We start from the raw sequence: 21,922 nt of genomic DNA, 5'->3' as shown, positions 1-21,922 counted from the left end.
ACGCGTTCGACGCATATCAGAAGCGCGCGCGTGCGCGCACACGCACACACACAAGCACAAAAGGCGAGCAGTTTCCGAAAGCACTCGCCGAAGACGGTACGGACGTTTTTACAAGAAAGCAAATCCCGCCGGCGTGGCACCATTTCCCGAAGCACAAACAACACCACAGTACACATCCGTAGAACGGCGCACAACAAGCCTGAACAAAGTGTACACCACTCGACGCCAAATCTGTCGTCGATTACGCCGCTGAGAATCACGAACACCTTCTAACATTCACAAACCAAACGACGATGTGCTGCGAACTCCAAACAGATTTTACGGCCCTGTCCGATTGATAGGGCTGCTCCACAGGTTGTCCTCGCTGTTGAAAGCAATGTCAGCAAAGTTGTTGAAAAAGGTCGCCTAAAACACGCAAGAACATTGAAATAATACGCCTGTACTACCCACGCTACCCATGCGATCACGGTTACCGGAACCACAGACGGCGAAGTAAACAAAAGACGTCATTTCCCCTCATTTCGGACCGAGACCTATAATTACTTTCTCAGTTGCACGACTCTTCCTTTCGAGCAAGGCGCGACTTGTTGCTGGGACTGTGAGGGCGCTGCGGTCGAGCTCTGCACCAAGTGAGCAGTGCTGCTCTGCTGACATGTGCAGGTTAGTTGCGGGTGTTTGCGCTTCTTGTGCTGTAGCCGATTTTATTTTCTCACTGCGTGTGCCTTGTCACTGTCCTCGTGCACGTGGCTGGCGGTCGAGGTCTTTTGCGTCCGGTTCAAGTTTTGCGCTCACGGAGACGCCAGTACCGGCGAAGTGTGGGTCACCGAGCGTTAACATTGCGTGCGCACTTTGGTTTGTAGGCCCACTTTTTTTCCATCTCATTCCTTTCTTCGGACCTGTACCCCCAGGTATGGTGTCTGTAAAATATTATACTTCAGCTTAAACAACAACAGAAAGAAATAACGGCTGCTTTATTCAGCGAGCACCATGTAAATGCCGAGTGCCGCGACAAGCACCTATAACCGTGCCAGGCTATAGCAGACGACGCTTGGACGCTTGGCGCGGAGGTCGATGGCAGCGCTGCGGTGGCGTGAACGGTAGCGGGCTAAATGGTGCGCATAGGCTAGGAGTTGGGGTACTTAAAGAGGATCTATAAACGTTGTTGCGGCGGCCCGGGCGGTCGATGTGGTACTGATCGTTTGATCATATTTACGCGGTGCGTAGAGAACATGTGCTCATTTTTTGTGCGAATTTACGATCACTAAGCCCTGGGTCCTGTGCAATGCTATTAGCTCGCTGTATGTTTCTTGCTGTGCGCCGTTGTTGATTATCGTAGTGCGGTCCACACGCGCTTTCTTTGTGCCCGGCTCATGAGAAGTGTTGTACTCTCGCCGCTCCCGCATCGGCTCACAGTGCACGGAAGAATGTGTTGATAGTTGTGCTATCGCGTACTGTAGTTCACCGCAATTCAACACTACGTTGGACGGACTGTTGGTGCAGTCGATGCGGCGTGAACGGACACGAAGGAGCGCTCGCCTCAGAAGGTAAGTCCGGCGCCTAGCGCATTCTTATGGTTCATGTAGTGTACCTTGTCATGCGCAGCAGAAGATGATTAGTACAGCTACAAAAACAGTGACAGTGATTCCCTAATGTTCGTTCGATATCGTAGTGCACATTTAGGAAAACGTTTCACGAAAATTACCCCGAGATTGATGTTGTTAAGAGCTTCATCTATTGTTTATTTTCTTTTTGTTATGAAGTATGCTAGCGCCGGGGCATCGCTTGGTCTGAACGGGCACAAAAATTCAAGCAGGGAATGTCACTGCTTCTGTACGTAATTCCTCAGCAAGAAATCGTATAGACAATTCTAGAAGTACGTTGATGTGTTGTGCAAATGTTTTCACAGCTAACGCCAACGCGCGACGGCATCCAAATGATCTGACTCGTGAGAAGATTTTAGCTTGTATGCAAACTTTGATGCTTATAGATTGTCGCCAAGACAACCTGTATTTCTTGTGTTTAGTGTTCTGTTTGTTTTCGTGCCTTTGACACGTTTAATAACCGCCTGTGATGTAAGAATGAAATATTTATTTGTCTAAGCGGATGCAGCTTCTTGTAGCTGGCTGTACGAGAGCTTTCCACAATTTGACGCGATGTTGTTAAATCACAAGTTTGCACATTCAGCAGTGATTACAATAAGCTGAACATTTATTGTTTAGGGATGTCACAATTTCCTGAGACGGAGGCATCTCTGCACCACAAAGGAGACTGCGGCACTATGCAGCCTGAACAGCACGACAAAGCATCTGATCTGCCTGCTTTGACAAGGTACGTACAAAACGGTCACAGCCATTTATGTGTTCTAGGTACTATTTGTGTATTTGGTACCTGCCAACTTTCCCGATTAGTTTCTGCTTTTCCAAGTGTGCTGTTTGTGTACAGCGTGTCAAGGTAAATAGTGGTTAATAATGTATGCATAGAAAAATGTGGGCGCTGAGAGCAAGCTTTAGGAAAGTGCATGCTGTCTTTCCAACACAGGATTTCTGTCTAGAATTTTTGCAAAATATGAAGTGCAGAGGCTGGCAGGTTTGGCAAACAATGTTCAACACTTTTGCTTTAGATTTTAATGTAGCCAGTTCATTATCTGTCCCTAGTATAGCATAGCGTCAAGCTTGAAGCTGATCTCTGATGTCACGTCAGTTGCAGGATGTAATAACGTGGTATCACAAACTGCTTGTTACGCATGTCAGTCAACATGGTGCAGTGGTCACAGGTGCGAGTATAACCGAAAGCTGGGCATTCTTTGCCCTTCTGCACATGATGTGGGATAGAGCTTGAACTATGCTATAGTGGCACCATCTCCCTCACCTTCTCTTCCTCATTATTCTGTTAACTTGCAGTAAAATGCACAACTTCTGGAGGCTTAATTATGGTGTTGTCTGCTGAACTTGGCTGATGTGAATTTCAGTAGTCTGGGGTACCCTCAAAGCCATGCTGTACTTTGCATGCATTTTAAAATGGTCAATTTGAAATATGTGATTGGCTGTGGCATTCTCAGAGAAACAAGGCCTCTTGTGAATAATGCATACATGCATTATTCGCATTTTCTAATACTCTTTCAAGAAGCAGCCTATAGGCTGCTCCCCGAAGAAGTGACCACCTTTGCTTACCCTACAGGGCAGTCTGGTCCAGTTTACTTAACCTGTCTGCCATCTATGCACGAGGAGGGCAGAAGCGAAAAAAAGGGACCTTCGATTAATGTTTTTGCACAGATGGCTCATACATTGCACTTTTCGTATCTTGCAGGCTTTGTTAACACAAAGCTTTCTATGGGCGAATATCAGCATTTCATTCCTATTTATACCTAATAAGAATTACTTTGTTCATAGTGTCACTTTTTATATTATACTCTTGTGAGAATAAGCTCACTTGTTTTAATGCAGATGTGGCTGGGCCTGCAGAAAGAGTGTAAGCACACTACTGTGTTGCTGATCAGTGCTGGTGCTGATCTCTACGTCTGAGTTGGCCTCACAACGTCCAGGCGCCACTGTGCTTTGCTTCATTGACAAGGTAATATGATATAAACACCTTGCACGTCAGTATCAGTTTTGAGAAATATGCTAAGACACAAGGGTTGGCCTTGGTGATAAATACACTCGTGTTCTTTTTTAAAGCGTTCTTCTTGCAGTGTTCCTCATGTACATGTTTTCAGAAGATGCTTAAATGCAAACCGCCATGGAACTTGTTTATGCCTTAATGTAGCACTCTTTCACCAAAAGAAAAGCCTTATTTAATGCACAATTCATAAGAAAGGTGAGGAAGTGACAGGACATAAGTCTAACAACCATCCAGTTTTACTGCTTGCACAGCACTATAAAGCGAGAGGTGAAAGGGCAAGAACAGATAAATTGAAAATGCATGTTGCTCACACAACCGCGAAAAGGACACATGGCATGGCTACTATGACGCTTGTTTTACAATGATAAATAAGCAGTCTTGCTATATGATAGTCCACTGGAGGTGGAGCCAACTTGCAGATTCCCTGTCACACATATCAGGAAATCTTAACGAATTTCGCCAGCGCTATGGTCCTTATACATTGCCACGGTTGCACAGTTTTCAAACAAAATAATGTAAGTGAGCTTTGCACTACCAAGTGACCACGAAATGACCTGAGCATTCAGTTAACATGGTTGCAAATCCAGTCATTTATACATTGGCCTGTTTTGCCGACGTAGTGTCTACTGCACGACAGTGATATTTATTTTCCATCAACACCCCTGTGCTCTACGTACTCTTTCTTGCGTGCTTTTTTTTCACAGGTAGTGGAAGATTACTTGATTCCAGAACAATTTGGTTTGTTCTACCCATGATAGTGAACTTGCCAGTCTTATATTAAACATGGAATTGGTTAGAAAGATGTGGTATTTCTTATGGTGCCCTGGTGCATTCAGCTTGTGCAGATGCTTCAAGCTTGTATTGACAAAAATTGGGATGAAGCCATAGGAGGAGAGTTGTAACAGTGTAACGAAAGCCTCCTGATAGATATGCTGAGTTGTGCTGCTGTGCACACTTATTGGTTATCCCTACTGGGTAACGCTGTTAGGGTTATGGATGCTTTGACACTGTAGGGCCTACAAGATGGCTAGCATTACAGAACACAATAAAACGACTGTAGGGATGCGTGTCGTGCTATGGTATCATAATTGGCCCACAAAGTGACCACCTTTGCTTACACTATGTGGTAATCTGGCCCAGTTTACTTAACCCGACTGCCATCTATGCATGAGGAGAAGGGACTAAAAAAATGAAGGGACCTTCGATTAATGTTCTTGTACAGATGGCCCATACATTGCATTTTTCTTATCTTGCAAGCTTTGTTACTTAAAGCTTTCTATGGGCGAATATCAGCATTTCATCCTTATTTTTACCTAATAAGTATTGCTTTGTTCACAGTGTCACTTTCTATATTTACCGTATTTACTCGCATAATGATCGCACTCACGTAATGATCACAGCCCTGAATTTTGTCGTCCAAATTCGATTTTTTTTTATTTCCTGTGTTGATCACACTCCGAACTTGCCGCAGCGATCTGTCATGTGCCAAGTCTAGCTATTAATGATCGCGCTTACCATCTGTCGAATGCTACGTGAACAACTCTTCAAGACAAACCAAGCAGTCTGCACGCACCAAACATTCTTAAGCAGATGCCCGATTTCATTCCTTTCATCACTTTCCGCACTTCCATGACAAAAAAGCTACAACCAAAATTGCCTTTATTGTGTGTAGGCTTTGTAATGGTTGTGGTCAAGAACAACAAAAAAGGCACCTTTCGATTCTTCTCATCTGCACTCGTGGGCACGCAACAAATCTTGTAACACTTGTAATACAGCTAAGATATTCGCCCACCCTTAGCGGAAACGTGCTGTATTAATATAGTAGTGAAGACAAATGCCGCAGTTTCCGCAGCATGCCCGCCGTGTCTTTCTATGTCACTGGCAGCTAAGCGCGCCCATCTGTTTCTGCCCCCTCATAGTGGACATGGCTACGTTATTGCCATAGACTTACTGATATTAATGATATTATTCATTCCGGATACGGAAGAAACTGTTTCAATGCATGTAACGTACTCACGAGAAAAAAAAAATCGCATTCGGCGCATTTGGTGTGTTCAGCTTGCTGCGCCGGCCGCCATTTTTGTTTTGGTGTTCCGCACTACACTCAGTGGCAGCCACCTATTTGTTGACCTGTTGCCATCCCGCAGCAAACGCGGGATAAAAAAATTCTTTTTGTGGGAAATTTAACCGGCGTAATGATCACACATCTGAATTTGCGACCATTTTTTTTACAAAAAAGTCTGATCATTATGCGGGTAAATACAGTACTCTTGTGACACCAAGCTCACTTGTTTTAATGCAGGTGTGGCTGGGCCTGCAGAAAAGCTGTAAGCAGACTGCAGTGTTGCTGATCAGTGCTGATCTCCACGTCCGAGTTGGTCCCACAATATCCAGGCACCACGGTGCTTTCACAAGGTAATATGATATGGACACCTTGCACCTTAGTATCAGTTTTGAGTTTGACTTTTGATAAATATTTAAGAAGACACAAGGGTTGGCCTTGGTGATAAATACACTCATGTTCTTTTTTTAAAGTGCTCTTTCGGCAGTGTTCCTCATGTACATGTTTTCAGAGGATGCTTACACTCCTTAAATGCAAACTGCCATGGAGCTTGTTTAGGCCTTAAACTAGAACTCTTTCACCAAGAAAAAAGCCTCATTTAACGCACAATTCATAAGGAAGGTAAGGAGATGACCGCCAGTGTCTAACAACTATCCAGTTTGACTGCTTTCCCAGCAATATCAAGTGAGAAGCGAAGGGGCAAGAACAGATTAATAGGCAATGCATGTTGCTCGCACAACTGCGAATGCGACACGTGGCATGGCTACTATGAATGCTGGGGTGCGATCGGAGGTGGTTGTTCGGCGTGTTCGTTCGGTTACCGGCGCGCGCGATTGACCTACTCCGTGCCTACGTCGCCAGCCGCGCCCCGCGGCTGGCGCCTTTCAGAACTGCATAGTCACACTCTGTAGTCGTGATGATCATGACCACGGTTTCGTTCGCAGCGGTCTACTGTGGCAAGTAGCACTTTCATTGTGACTTGGTGCAATGCACGCAGTCTCACAAACATGATGGCTATCGAGGACAATAATTGTACTGTGGCCTGCACGCTGGCATCCAATCAGCCAGTTACATTGAGTTTGTAGAACAATCTGTTACAGCCAGCTCAATGGTGAAAAAATTATCGGGATGGACCCGTGGTAGTGAATAGCACGTTTCTGATAAAGATGTGAGCAAGTCTTGTGCTATGACTGCACTGCAAAGGAGTACTTCCTCAACACCCTTGCCACTACAAGCAGTATAATCAGTCGTGAATTGACATTTGCAGCTCCCATACTGCTTATGTGTGAAATAGAAACAGGATTTCTGGATTAATTCAGTATCAAAGTGTGTTTGTGTGAACGTTTGTTTCTTATTTTCATACCCTTAGTAATTCAACATTCTGTTAATTCAGAATTTTGTTCCAGTCCTGGGAAATTTCAATGAATGAGCTTTTACTGTATACACCCCTTCTTTCACCGCATGTGTAATTTGAGCTCACTGGGTTACTGCAAGAACTTTTTTCAGCCTCAAGGGTAAAATTTCTAGCTCGGACAAAGCAGCTCCTTAAGGATGCAAGAAGTTTTACTGTGGTTTTCTACTGTTCCCATCTGCTTCCCTAAACTTCTTCTCAAATGTAAAGAAAATCTAGTATATCCCGTACAAAAGGTGCTTGTCGCTGACTGTGGGATTAAATGTGGTGAATCCTCTGAGCTAGAATTGTCCCTGGCCCATTATCAGTGAAGCTTCATTGACTAGGGCTTTCCTACAGCCAGGATGTAAACTTTGAACCTTTTGCATATATCTTAGTTTTATCCTTGAGTGCCATCACTGTGTCTGGCAACCTAGTTTCCCTCAATAACTGTTACCTTTTTTATCCATTATTTCGGGAAAAGATACTTTTTCTGAGAGCACATATGCTATTTTTGTATATGAGTAACTAATCTCTTGCAATTTTCATCTTTCGTAGGTTCACAATCGAAATGGGTTATTTATTTGTGCTAGTAAGTGGATGTGGGTAAACCAAGCCAAAACGGACAGCACGTTTGCCTGGGAGATTGCCCGATGCTTGTGGCAGGCACAGGAATTAATCCACAGGAGTGTTACGAGCAAAAGTATGTATGCGAAAGCTAAAGGAAGGTGGCGAGGCCAAGCCAGCGTTGACACCACAAAATCTTGGTGCATATCTAAGTAAGTAGACCCTGTCCTGCTAGCTCATGTTTTCATAAGGATTGCAAAGTGTTTGGAAGTTAAAGGAGTAATGCCTATCACACGGTGCTTTTTCTGCACGAATATAATGGGCTGTCGGTAAGATCGGGTTGTATTGAGGTGATCTCTCATATGGGCCGACACAGTTTACATCTACACATCAGGGGCATGCATAGCTGTATGCGTATATTAAGTGCTGTGCTCTAGCTCGCTAACAAAAACTATCATTTAGTTTCTATAGTGGTATTAAAGGTGCATTAATCGTTCCTATAAACAATTCTGCACTGGCATCTATGCAGTGTTTTCCGTCTGCATATTCCGCAGTGCGGTAGCAAAGAGCTGTGCTATCTGTGTATTCACTTGCATGAGCTTGTTATACTTGTTCATTTAATGTAAAATACTTGTGGAAAAGTATTAGACTATTTCTGTGGTCTGGTATTGCAATTCTGCAGCCATTTATATTGTTTGTAAAACACGAACATTTAACAGAGACAGAAACAAGACAATGCGAGGACGAGCACTTGCTTTCAACTGCTGTGGTTAATGTTGAAATATCAATTTACATAGGTAAAAAACTCATAAGCCTCCGTGTTTTCTATTTCCTGTTTCTCTGTGAGATTTTCACGATTTACTCAATATCATGCAAGAACCAGCCCATTCAGTTATGCAGTGGAGCCACCTATTGTGCATGTCAGTTCCAATGGCTTGTTAGAATCTAACAGTGCCGGCTGCTTTGTTTACATTTTTTTGCAGAGGCATACGAGCACTTTGTTTCAAAAACGCCAAGCACCGTGGATACAGAGGCAAGGAGGCTGAAGGACCTGAACAAGCACCTGGCCACCATGCTTCGGGATGCAAAATAAAGATGGTTTGTGTTAATTGTGGGCCCTAAAAAGTGTCCTCTTTGTCTCCGAGCTCCCACATCGGCCGACTCACATGATAGAAATTAACTCGCTGTAATGTTGGCAGTAGATGTTACTGTGTGGAACTTCACCAAAAATATTGCATGAACAAAACTCATTCAACACAAATGAGAACACTTGTAGAATGCAGCTAAACAAGAATAGTGTCATTTTGCATAGCTGAACGAGAATATTTTCATGTAGCATACACAAACGAGAACGATATCGTTGAGCATAGACGTGCGAGAACTATCTCGTCAAGCATAGCTATGCGAGAATAATCTCGTTTAATGTACCCATACGAGAACGATCTCGTTCAGTAACGATGTCCTCTCGTACACATGTGACATACGACATCGTAGAGTCTACGGAGCAATAATAGCGTAGAGAAGTTCTCGTACAATTCTCATACATATTTTTTCAATAGGGATGTGCATGCTTAAAACGCGTTTTCGCACGAATCCGTTCGCGGGTGCTAAATAGAGCAGCATCGGCATGCTTAGCACGTTGTTTGTTAGAAATCCACGTGCGCGTTCTGCGAAAAGCACCATTTGCATGCACATATTGTGGTTTTGCAGAAAACTTCAATCTCGTCTACCAAAAGATGCATGTGCATGCTTAAAACGCGTTTTCGCACGAATCCGTGCGCGGGTGCTAAAAAGAGCAGCATCGGCATGCTTAGCACGTTGTTTGGTAGAAATCCACGTGCGCGTTCTGCGAAAAGCACCATTTGCATGCACATATTGTGGTTTTGCAGAAAACTTCAATCTCGTCTACCAAAAGATGCATGTGCATGCTTAAAACGCGTTTTCGCACGAATCCGTGCGCGGGTGCTAAAAAGAGCAGCATCGGCATGCTTAGCACGTTGTTTGGTAGAAATCCACGTGCGCGTTCTGCGAAAAGCACCATTTGCATGCACATCTTGTGGTTTTGCAGAAAACTTCAATCTCGTCTACCAAAAGATGCATGTGCATGCTTAAAACGCGTTTTCGCACGAATCCGTGCGCGGGTGCTAAAAAGAGCAGCATCGGCATGCTTAGCACGTTGTTTGGTAGAAATCCACGTGCGCGTTCTGCGAAAAGCACCATTTGCATGCGCATCTTGTGGTTTTGCAGAAAACTTCAATCTCGTCTACCAAAAGATGCATGTGCATGCTTAAAACGCGTTTTCGCACGAATCCGTGCGCGGGTGCTAAAAAGAGCAGCATCGGCATGCTTAGCACGTTGTTTGGTAGAAATCCACGTGCGCGTTCTGCGAAAAGCACCATTTGCATGCACATCTTGTGGTTTTGCAGAAAACTTCAATCTCGTCTACCAAAAGATGCATGTGCATGCTTAAAACGCGTTTTCGCACGAATCCGTGCGCGGGTGCTAAAAAGAGCAGCATCGGCATGCTTAGCACGTCGTTTGGTAGAAATCCACGTACGCGTTCTGCCAAGAGCACCATTTGCATGCACATCTTGTGGTTTTGCAGAAAACTTCAATCTCGTCTACCAAAAGATGCATGTGCATGCTTAAAACGCGTTTTCGCACAAATCCGTGCGCGGGTGCTAAAAAGAGCAGCATCGGCATGCTTAGCACGTCGTTTGGTAGAAATCCGCGTGCGCGTTCTGCCAAGAGCACCATTTGCATGCACATATTGTGGTTTTGCAGAAAACTTCATCCGCGTCTACCAAAAGATGCATGTGCATGCTTAAAACGCGTTTTCGCACGAATCCGTGCGCGGGTGCTAAAAAGAGCAGCATCGGCATGCTTAGCACGTTGTTTGGTAGAAATCCACGTGCGCGTTCTGCGAAAAGCACCATTTGCATGCACATCTTGTGGTTTTGCAGAAAACTTCAATCTCGTCTACCAAAAGATGCATGTGCATGCTTAAAACGCGTTTTCGCACGAATCCGTGCGCGGGTGCTAAAAAGAGCAGCATCGGCATGCTTAGCACGTTGTTTGGTAGAACTCCACGTGCGCGTTGTGCGAAAAGCACCATTTGCATGCACATCTTGCGGTTTTGCAGAAAACTTCAATCTCGTCTACCAAAAGATGCATGTGCATGCTTAAAACGCGTTTTCGCACGAATCCGGGCGCGGGTGCTAAAAAGAGCAGCATCGGCATGCTTAGCACGTCGTTTGGTAGAAATCCACGTACGCGTTCTGCCAAGAGCACCATTTGCATGCACATCTTGTGGTTTTGCAGAAAACTTCAATCTCGTCTACCAAAACATGCATGTGCATGCTTAAAACGCGTTTTCGCACAAATCCGTGCGCGGGTGCTAAAAAGAGCAGCATCGGCATGCTTAGCACGTCGTTTGGTAGAAATCCGCGTGCGCGTTCTGCCAAGAGCACCATTTGCATGCACATATTGTGGTTTTGCAGAAAACTTCATCCGCGTCTACCAAAAGATGCATGTGCATGCTTAAAACGCGTTTTCGCACGAATCCGTGCGCGGGTGCTAAAAAGAGCAGCATCGGCATGCTTAGCACGTCGTTTGGTAGAAATCCACGTGCGCGTTCTGCCAAAAGCACCATTTGCATGCACATCTTGTGGTATTGCAGAAAACTTCAATCTCGTCTACCAAAAGATGCATGTGCATGCTTAAAACGCGTTTAACAACGAATCCGTGCGCGGGTGCTAAAAAGAGCAGCATCGGCATGCTTAGCACGTTGTTTGGTAGAAATCCACGTGCGCGTTCTGCGAAAAGCACCATTTGCATGCACATCTTGTGGTTTTGCAGAAAACTTCAATCTCGTCTACCAAAAGATGCATGTGCATGCTTGAAACGCGTTTTCGCACGAATCCGTGCGCGGGTGCTAAAAAGAGCAGCAACGGCATGCTTAGCACGTTGGTAGAAATCCACGTGCGCGTTCTGCGAAAAGCACCATTTGCATGCACATCTTGTGGTTTTGCAGAAAACTTCAATCTCCTCTACCAAAGATGCATGTGCATGCTTAAAACGCGTTTTCGCACGAATCCGTGCGCGGGTGCTAAAAAGAGCAGCATCGGCATGCTTAGCACGTTGTTTGGTAGAAATCCACGTGGGCGTTCTGCGAAAAGCACCATTTGCAAGCACATCTTGTGGTTTTGCAGAAAACTTCAATCTCGTCTACCAAAAGATGCATGTGCATGCTTAAAACGCGTTTTCGCACGAATCCGTGCGCGGGTGCTAAAAAGAGCAGCATCGGCATGCTTAGCACGTTGTTTGGTAGAAATCCACGTGCGCGTTCTGCGAAAAGCACCATTTGCATGCACATATTGTGGTTTTGCAGAAAACTTCAATCTCGTCTACCAAAAGATGCATGTGCATGCTTAAAACGCGTTTTCGCACGAATCCGTGCGCGGGTGCTAAAAAGAGCAGCATCGGCATGTTTAGCACGTTGTTTGGTAGAAATCCACGTGCGCGTTCTGCGAAAAGCACCATTTGCATGCACATATTGTGGTTTTGCAGAAAACTTCAATCTCGTCTACCAAAAGATGCATGTGCATGCTTAAAACACGTTTTCGCACGAATCCGTGCGCGGGTGCTAAATAGAGCAGCATCGGCATGCTTAGCACGTTGTTTGTTAGAAATCCACGTGCGGGTTCTGCGAAAAGCACCATTTGCATGCACATATTGTGGTTTTGCAGAAAACTTCAATCTCGTCTACCAAAAGATGCATGTGCATGCTTAAAACGCGTTTTCGCACGAATCCGTGCGCGGGTGCTAAAAAGAGCAGCATCGGCATGCTTAGCACGTTGTTTGGTAGAAATCCACGTGCGCGTTCTGCGAAAAGCACCATTTGCATGCACATATTGTGGTTTTGCAGAAAACTTCAATCTCGTCTACCAAAAGATGCATGTGCATGCTTAAAACGCGTTTTCGCACGAATCCGTGCGCGGGTGCTAAAAAGAGCAGCATCGGCATGCTTAGCACGTTGTTTGGTAGAAATCCACGTGCGCGTTCTGCGAAAAGCAACATTTGCATGCACATCTTGTGGTTTTGCAGAAAACTTCAATCTCGTCTACCAAAAGATGCATGTGCATGCTTAAAACGCGTTTTCGCACGAATCCGTGCGCGGGTGCTAAAAAGAGCAGCATCGGCATGCTTAGCACGTTGTTTGGTAGAAATCCACGTGCGCGTTCTGCGAAAAGCACCATTTGCATGCGCATCTTGTGGTTTTGCAGAAAACTTCAATCTCGTCTACCAAAAGATGCATGTGCTTGCTTAAAACGCGTTTTCGCACGAATCCGTGCGCGGGTGCTAAAAAGAGCAGCATCGGCATGCTTAGCACGTTGTTTGGTAGAAATCCACGTGCGCGTTCTGCGAAAAGCCCCATTTGCATGCACATCTTGTGGTTTTGCAGAAAACTTCAATCTCGTCTACCAAAAGATGCATGTGCATGCTTAAAACGCGTTTTCGCACGAATCCGTGCGCGGGTGCTAAAAAGAGCAGCATCGGCATGCTTAGCACGTTGTTTGGTAGAACTCCACGTGCGCGTTGTGCGAAAAGCACCATTTGCATGCACATCTTGCGGTTTTGCAGAAAACTTCAATCTCGTCTACCAAAAGATGCATGTGCATGCTTAAAACGCGTTTTCGCACGAATCCGTGCGCGGGTGCTAAAAAGAGCAGCATCGGCATGCTTAGCACGTCGTTTGGTAGAAATCCACGTACGCGTTCTGCCAAGAGCACCATTTGCATGCACATATTGTGGTTTTGCAGAAAACTTCAATCTCGTCTACCAAAAGATGCATGTGCATGCTTAAAACGCGTTTTCGCACAAATCCGTGCGCGGGTGCTAAAAAGAGCAGCATCGGCATGCTTAGCACGTCGTTTGGTAGAAATCCACGTGCGCGTTCTGCCAAGAGCACCATTTGCATGCACATATTGTGGTTTTGCAGAAAACTTCATCCGCGTCTACCAAAAGATGCATGTGCATGCTTAAAACGCGTTTTCGCACGAATCCGTGTGCGGGTGCTAAAAAGAGCAGCATCGGCATGCTTAGCACGTCGTTTGGTAGAAATCCACGTGCGCGTTCTGCCAAAAGCACCATTTGCATGCACATCTTGTGGTATTGCAGAAAACTTCAATCTCGTCTACCAAAAGATGCATGTGCATGCTTAAAACGCGTTTTCGCACGAATCCGTGCGCGGGTGCTAAAAAGAGCAGCATCGGCATGCTTAGCACGTTGTTTGGTAGAAATCCACGTGCGCGTTCTGCGAAAAGCACCATTTGCATGCACATCTTGTGGTTTTGCAGAAAACTTCAATCTCGTCTACCAAAAGATGCATGTGCATGCTTAAAACGCGTTTTCGCACGAATCCGTGCGCGGGTGCTAAAAAGAGCAGCATCGGCATGCTTAGCACGTTGGTAGAAATCCACGTGCGCGTTCTGCGAAAAGCACCATTTGCATGCACATCTTGTGGTTTTGCAGAAAACTTCAATCTCCTCTACCAAAAGATGCATGTGCATGCTTAAAACGCGTTTTCGCACGAATCCGTGCGCGGGTGCTAAAAAGAGCACCATCGGCATGCTTAGCACGTTGTTTGGTAGAAATCCACGTGCGCGTTTTGCGAAAAGCACCATTTGCATGCACATCTTGTGGTTTTGCAGAAAACTTCAATCTCGTCTACCAAAAGATGCATGTGCATGCTTAAAACGCGTTTTCGCACAAATACGTGCGCGGGTGCTAAAAAGAGCAGCATCGGCATGCTTAGCACGTTGTTTGGTAGAAATCCACGTGCGCGTTCTGCGAAAAGCACCATTTGCATGCACATCTTGTGGTTTTGCAGAAAACTTCAATCTCGTCTACCAAAAGATGCATGTGCATGCTTAAAACGCGTTTTCGCACGAATCCGTGCGCGGGTGCTAAAAAGAGCAGCATCGGCATGCTTAGCACGTTGTTTGGTAGAAATCCACGTGCGCGTTCTGCGAAAAGCACCATTTGCATGCGCATCTTGTGGTTTTGCAGAAAACTTCAATCTCGTCTACCAAAAGATGCATGTGCATGCTTAAAACGCGTTTTCGCACGAATCCGTGCGCGGGTGCTAAAAAGAGCAGCATCGGCATGCTTAGCACGTTGTTTGGTAGAAATCCACGTGCGCGTTCTGCGAAAAGCACCATTTGCATGCACATCTTGTGGTTTTGCAGAAAACTTCAATCTCGTCTACCAAAAGATGCATGTGCATGCTTAAAACGCGTTTTCGCACAAATCCGTGCGCGGGTGCTAAAAAGAGCAGCATCGGCATGCTTAGCACGTTGTTTGGTAGAAATCCACGTGGGCGTTCTGCGACAAGCACCATTTGCATGCACATCTTGTGGTTTTGCAGAAAACTTCAATCTCGTCTACCAAAAGATGCATGTGCATGCTTAAAACGCGTTTTCGCACGAATCCGTGCGCGGGTGCTAAAAAGAGCAGCATCGGCATGCTTAGCACGTTGTTTGGTAGAAATCCACGTGCGCGTTCTGCGAAAAGCACCATTTGCATGCACATATTGTGGTTTTGCAGAAAACTTCAATCTCGTCTACCAAAAGATGCATGTGCATGCTTAAAACGCGTTTTCGCACGAATCCATGCGCGGGTGCTAAAAAGAGCAGCATCGGCATGCTTAGCACGTTGTTTGGTAGAAATCCACGTGCGCGTTCTGCGAAAAGCACCATTTGCATGCACATCTTGTGGTTTTGCAGAAAACTTCAATCTCGTCTACCAAAAGATGCATGTGCATGCTTAAAACGCGTTTTCGCACGAATCCGTGCGCGGGTGCTAAAAAGAGCAGCATCGGCATGCTTAGCACGTTGTTTGGTAGAAATCCACGTGCGCGTTCTGCGAAAAGCACCATTTGCATGCACATCTTGTGGTTTTGCAGAAAACTTCAATCTCGTCTACCAAAAGATGCATGTGCATGCTTAAAACGCGTTTTCGCACGAATCCGTGCGCGGGTGCTAAAAAGAGCAGCATCGGCATGCTTAGCACGTTGTTTGGCAGAAATCCACGTGCGCGTTCTGCGAAAAGCACCATTTGCATGCACATCTTGTGGTTTTGCAGAAAACTTCATCCGCGTCTACCAAAAGATGCATGTGCATGCTTAAAACGCGTTTTCGCACGAATCCGTGCGCGGGTGCTAAAAAGAGCAGCATCGGCATGCTTAGCACGTCGTTTGGTAGAAATCCACGTGCGCGTTCTGCCAAAAGCACCATTTGCATGCACATCTTGTGGTTTTGCAGAAAACTTCATCCGCGTCTACCAAAAGATGCATGTGCATGCTTAAAACGAGTTTTCGCGCGAATCCGTGCGCGGGTGCTAAAAAGAGCAGCATCGGCATGCTTAGCACGTCGTTTGGTAGAAATCCACGTGCGCGTTCTGCCAAAAGCACCATTTGCATGCACATCTTGTGGTTTTGCAGAAAACTTCAATCTCGTCTACCAAAAGATGCATGTGCATGCTTAAAACGCGTTTTCGCACGAATCCGTGCGCGGGTGCTAAAAAGAGCAGCATCGGCATGCTTAGCACGTTGTTTGGTAGAAATCCACGTGCGCGTTCTGCGAAAAGCACCATTTGCATGCACATATTGTGGTTTTGCAGAAAACTTCAATCTCGTCTACCAAAAGATGCATGTGCATGCTTAAAACGCGTTTTCGCACGAATCCCTGCGCGGGTGCTAAAAAGAGCAGCATCGGCATGCTTAGCACGTTGTTTGGTAGAAATCCACGTGCGCGTTCTGCGAAAAGCACCATTTGCATGCACATATTGTGGTTTTGCAGAAAACTTCAATCTCGTCTACCAAAAGATGCATGTGCTTGCTTAAAACGCGTTTTCGCACGAATCCGTGCGCGGGTGCTAAAAAGAGCAGCATCGGCATGCTTAGCACGTTGTTTGGTAGAAATCCACGTGCGCGTTCTGCGAAAAGCACCATTTGCATGCACATATTGTGGTTTTGCAGAAAACTTCAATCTCGTCTACCAAAAGATGCATGTGCATGCTTAAAACGCGTTTTCGCACGAATCCGTGCGCGGGTGCTAAAAAGAGCAGCATCGGCATGCTTAGCACGTTGTTTGGTAGAAATCCACGTGCGCGTTCTGCGAAAAGCACCATTTGCATGCACATCTTGTGGTTTTGCAGAAAACTTCAATCTCGTCTACCAAAAGATGCATGTGCATGCTTAAAACGCGTTTTCGCACGAATCCGTGCGCGGGTGCTAAAAAGAGCAGCATCGGCATGCTTAGCACGTTGTTTGGTAGAAATCCACGTGCGCGTTCTGCGAAAAGCACCATTTGCATGCGCATCTTGTGGTTTTGCAGAAAACTTCAATCTCGTCTACCAAAAGATGCATGTGCATGCTTAAAACGCGTTTTCGCACGAATCCGTGCGCGGGTGCTAAAAAGAGCAGCATCGGCATGCTTAGCACTTTGTTTGGTAGAAATCCACGTGCGCGTTCTGCGAAAAGCACCATTTGCATGCACATCTTGTGGTTTTGCAGAAAACTTCAATCTCGTCTACCAAAAGATGCATGTGCATGCTTAAAACGCGTTTTCGCACAAATCCGTGCGCGGGTGCTAAAAAGACCAGCATCGGCATGCTTAGCACGTTGTTTGGTAGAAATCCACGTGGGCGTTCTGCGAAAAGCACCATTTGCATGCACATCTTGTGGTTTTGCAGAAAACTTCAATCTCGTCTACCAAAAGATGCATGTGCATGCTTAAAACGCGTTTCCGCACGAATCCGTGCGCGGGTGCTAAAAAGAGCAGCATCGGCATGCTTAGCACGTTGTTTGGTAGAAATCCACGTGCGCGTTCTGCGAAAAGCACCATTTGCATGCACATCTTGTGGTTTTGCAGAAAACTTCAATCTCGTCTACCAAAAGATGCATGTGCATGCTTAAAACGCGTTTTCGCACGAATCCGTGCGCGGGTGCTAAAAAGAGCAGCATCGGCATGCTTAGCACGTTGTTTGGTAGAAATCCACGTGCGCGTTCTGCGAAAAGCACCATTTGCATGCACATCTTGTGGTTTTGCAGAAAACTTCAATCTCGTCTACCAAAAGATGCATGTGCATGCTTAAAACGCGTTTTCGCACGAATCCGTGCGCGGGTGCTAAAAAGAGCAGCATCGGCATGCTTAGCACGTTGTTTGGTAGAAATCCACGTGCGCGTTCTGCGAAAAGCACCATTTGCATGCACATCTTGTGGTTTTGCAGAAAACTTCAATCTCGTCTACCAAAAGATGCATGTGCATGCTTAAAACGCGTTTTCGCACGAATCCGTGCGCGGGTGCTAAAAAGAGCAGCATCGGCATGCTTAGCACGTTGTTTGGTAGAAATCCACGTGCGCGTTCTGCGAAAAGCACCATTTGCATGCGCATCTTGTGGTTTTGCAGAAAACTTCAATCTCGTCTACCAAAAGATGCATGTGCATGCTTAAAACGCGTTTTCGCACGAATCCGTGCGCGGGTGCTAAAAAGAGCAGCATCGGCATGCTTAGCACTTTGTTTGGTAGAAATCCACGTGCGCGTTCTGCGAAAAGCACCATTTGCATGCACATCTTGTGGTTTTGCAGAAAACTTCAATCTCGTCTACCAAAAGATGCATGTGCATGCTTAAAACGCGTTTTCGCACAAATCCGTGCGCGGGTGCTAAAAAGACCAGCATCGGCATGCTTAGCACGTTGTTTGGTAGAAATCCACGTGGGCGTTCTGCGAAAAGCACCATTTGCATGCACATCTTGTGGTTTTGCAGAAAACTTCAATCTCGTCTACCAAAAGATGCATGTGCATGCTTAAAACGCGTTTCCGCACGAATCCGTGCGCGGGTGCTAAAAAGAGCAGCATCGGCATGCTTAGCACGTTGTTTGGTAGAAATCCACGTGCGCGTTCTGCGAAAAGCACCATTTGCATGCACATCTTGTGGTTTTGCAGAAAACTTCAATCTCGTCTACCAAAAGATGCATGTGCATGCTTAAAACGCGTTTTCGCACGAATCCGTGCGCGGGTGCTAAAAAGAGCAGCATCGGCATGCTTAGCACGTTGTTTGGTAGAAATCCACGTGCGCGTTCTGCGAAAAGCACCATTTGCATGCACATCTTGTGGTTTTGCAGAAAACTTCAATCTCGTCTACCAAAAGATGCATGTGCATGCTTAAAACGCGTTTTCGCACGAATCCGTGCGCGGGTGCTAAAAAGAGCAGCATCGGCATGCTTAGCACGTTGTTTGGTAGAAATCCACGTGCGCGTTCTGCGAAAAGCACCATTTGCATGCACATCTTGTGGTTTTGCAGAAAACTTCAATCTCGTCTACCAAAAGATGCATGTGCATGCTTAAAACGCGTTTTCGCACGAATCCGTGCGCGGGTGCTAAAAAGAGCAGCATCGGCATGCTTAGCACGTTGTTTGGTAGAAATCCACGTGCGCGTTCTGCGAAAAGCACCATTTGCATGCACATCTTGTGGTTTTGCAGAAAACTTCATCCGCGTCTACCAAAAGATGCATGTGCATGCTTAAAACGCGTTTTCGCACGAATCCGTGCGCGGGTGCTAAAAAGAGCAGCATCGGCATGCTTAGCACGTTGTTTGGTAGAAATCCACGTGCGCGTTCTGCGAAAAGCACCATTTGCATGCACATCTTGTGGTTTTGCAGAAAACTTCAATCTCGTCTACCAAAAGATGCATGTGCATGCTTAAAACGCGTTTTCGCACAAATCCGTGCGCGGGTGCTAAAAAGAGCAGCATCGGCATGCTTAGCACGTCGTTTGGTAGAAATCCACGTGCGCGTTCTGCCAAAAGCACCATTTGCATGCACATGTTGTGGTTTTGCAGAAAACTTCATCCGCGTCTACCAAAAGATGCATGTGCATGCTTAAAACGCGTTTTCGCGCGAATCCGTGCGCGGGTGCTAAAAAGAGCAGCATCGGCATGCTTAGCACGTCGTTTGGTAGAAATCCACGTGCGCGTTTTGCCAAAAGCACCATTTGCATGCACATCTTGTGGTTTTGCAGAAAACTTCAATCTCGTCTACCAAAAGATGCATGTGCATGCTTAAAACGCGTTTTCGCACGAATCCGTGCGCGGGTGCTAAAAAGAGCAGCATCGGCATGCTTAGCACGTTGTTTGGTAGAAATCCACGTGCGCGTTCTGCCAAGAGCACCATTTGCATGCACATCTTGTGGTTTTGCAGAAAACTTCATCCGCGTCTACCAAAAGATGCATGTGCATGCTTAAAACGCGTTTTCGCACGAATCCGTGCGCGGGTGCTAAAAAGAGCAGCATCGGCATGCTTAGCACGTCGTTTGGTAGAAATCCACGTGCGCGTTCTGCGAAAAGCTCCATTTGCATGCACATCTTGTGGTTTTGCAGAAAACTTCATCCGCGTCTACCAAAAGATGCATGTGCATGCTTAAAACGCGTTTTCGCACGAATCCGTGCGCGGGTGCTAAAAAGAGCAGCATCGGCATGCTTAGCACGTTGTTTGGTAGAAATCCACGTGCGCGTTCTGCGAAAAGCACCATTTGCATGCACATCTTGTGGTTTTGCAGAAAACTTCAATCTCGTCTACCAAAAGATGCATGTGCATGCTTAAAACGCGTTTTCGCACAAATCCGTGCGCGGGTGCTAAAAATAGCAGCATCGGCATGCTTAGCACGTTGTTTGGTAGAAATCCACGTGGGCGTTCTGCGAAAAGCACCATTTGCATGCACATCTTGTGGTTTTGCAGAAAACTTCAATCTTGTCTACCAAAAGATGCATGTGCATGCTTAAAACGCGTTTTCGCACGAATCCGTGCGCGGGTGCTAAAAAGAGCAGCATCGGCATGCTTAGCACGTTGTTTGGTAGAAATCCACGTGCGCGTTCTGCGAAAAGCACCATTTGCATGCACATATTGTGGTTTTGCAGAAAACTTCAATCTCGTCTACCAAAAGATGCATGTGCATGCTTAAAACGCGTTTTCGCACGAATCCGTGCGCGGGTGCTAAAAAGAGCAGCATCGGCATGCTTAGCACGTTGTTTGGTAGAAATCCACGTGCGCGTTCTGCGAAAAGCACCATTTGCATGCACATCTTGTGGTTTTGCAGAAAACTTCAATCTCGTCTACCAAAAGATGCATGTGCATGCTTAAAACGCGCTTTCGCACGAATCCGTGCGCGGGTGCTAAAAAGAGCAGCATCGGCATGCTTAGCACGTTGTTTGGTAGAAATCCACGTGCGCGTTCTGCGAAAAGCACCATTTGCATGCACATCTTGTGGTTTTGAAGAAAACTTCAATCTCGTCTACCAAAAGATGCATGTGCATGCTTAAAACGCGTTTTCGCACGAATCCGTGCGCGGGTGCTAAAAAGAGCAGCATCGGCATGCTTAGCACGTTCTTTGGTAGAAATCCACGTGCGCGTTCTGCGAAAAGCACCATTTGCATGCACATCTTGTGGTTTTGCAGAAAACTTCAATCTCGTCTACCAAAAGATGCATGTGCATGCTTAAAACGCGTTTTCGCACGAATCCGTGCGCGGGTGCTAAAAAGAGCAGCATCGGCATGCTTAGCACGTTGTTTGGTAGAACTCCACGTGCGCGTTGTGCGAAAAGCACCATTTGCATGCACATCTTGCGGTTTTGCAGAAAACTTCAATCTCGTCTACCAAAAGATGCATGTGCATGCTTAAAACGCGTTTCCGCACGAATCCGTGCGCGGGTGCTAAAAAGAGCAGCATCGGCATGCTTAGCACGTTGTTTGGTAGAAATCCACGTGCGCGTTCTGCGAAAAGCACCATTTGCATGCACATCTTGTGGTTTTGCAGAAAACTTCAATCTCGTCTACCAAAAGATGCATGTGCATGCTTAAAACGCGTTTTCGCACGAATCCGTGCGCGGGTGCTAAAAAGAGCAGCATCGGCATGCTTAGCACGTTGTTTGGTAGAAATCCACGTGCGCGTTCTGCGAAAAGCACCATTTGCATGCACATCTTGTGGTTTTGCAGAAAACTTCAATCTCGTCTACCAAAAGATGCATGTGCATGCTTAAAACGCGTTTTCGCACGAATCCGTGCGCGGGTGCTAAAAAGAGCAGCATCGGCATGCTTAGCACGTTGTTTGGTAGAAATCCACGTGCGCGTTCTGCGAAAAGCACCATTTGCATGCACATCTTGTGGTTTTGCAGAAAACTTCATCCGCGTCTACCAAAAGATGCATGTGCATGCTTAAAACGCGTTTT

General features: G+C 46.1%; 1 long non-coding RNA gene across 1 annotated transcript; it reads left to right on the top strand.

Annotated features, from left to right (window-relative positions):
- Positions 1-936: 936 nt before the first annotated feature.
- Positions 937-8,746, top strand: LOC126522905 (uncharacterized). Its single transcript, XR_008610611.2, has 6 exons — positions 937-1,544; positions 2,220-2,328; positions 3,444-3,570; positions 5,921-6,033; positions 7,629-7,849; positions 8,621-8,746. It is a non-coding gene; the product is annotated as an uncharacterized lncRNA (long non-coding RNA).
- Positions 8,747-21,922: the final 13,176 nt, after the last annotated feature.

The sequence above is a fragment of the Dermacentor andersoni genome, unplaced genomic scaffold (genome assembly GCF_023375885.2).
Source record: "Dermacentor andersoni unplaced genomic scaffold, qqDerAnde1_hic_scaffold ctg00000077.1, whole genome shotgun sequence".
In the NCBI taxonomy this organism is placed as follows: Eukaryota; Metazoa; Arthropoda; class Arachnida; order Ixodida; family Ixodidae; genus Dermacentor; species Dermacentor andersoni.
This window is presented reverse-complemented; position numbering and strand designations above follow the sequence as displayed.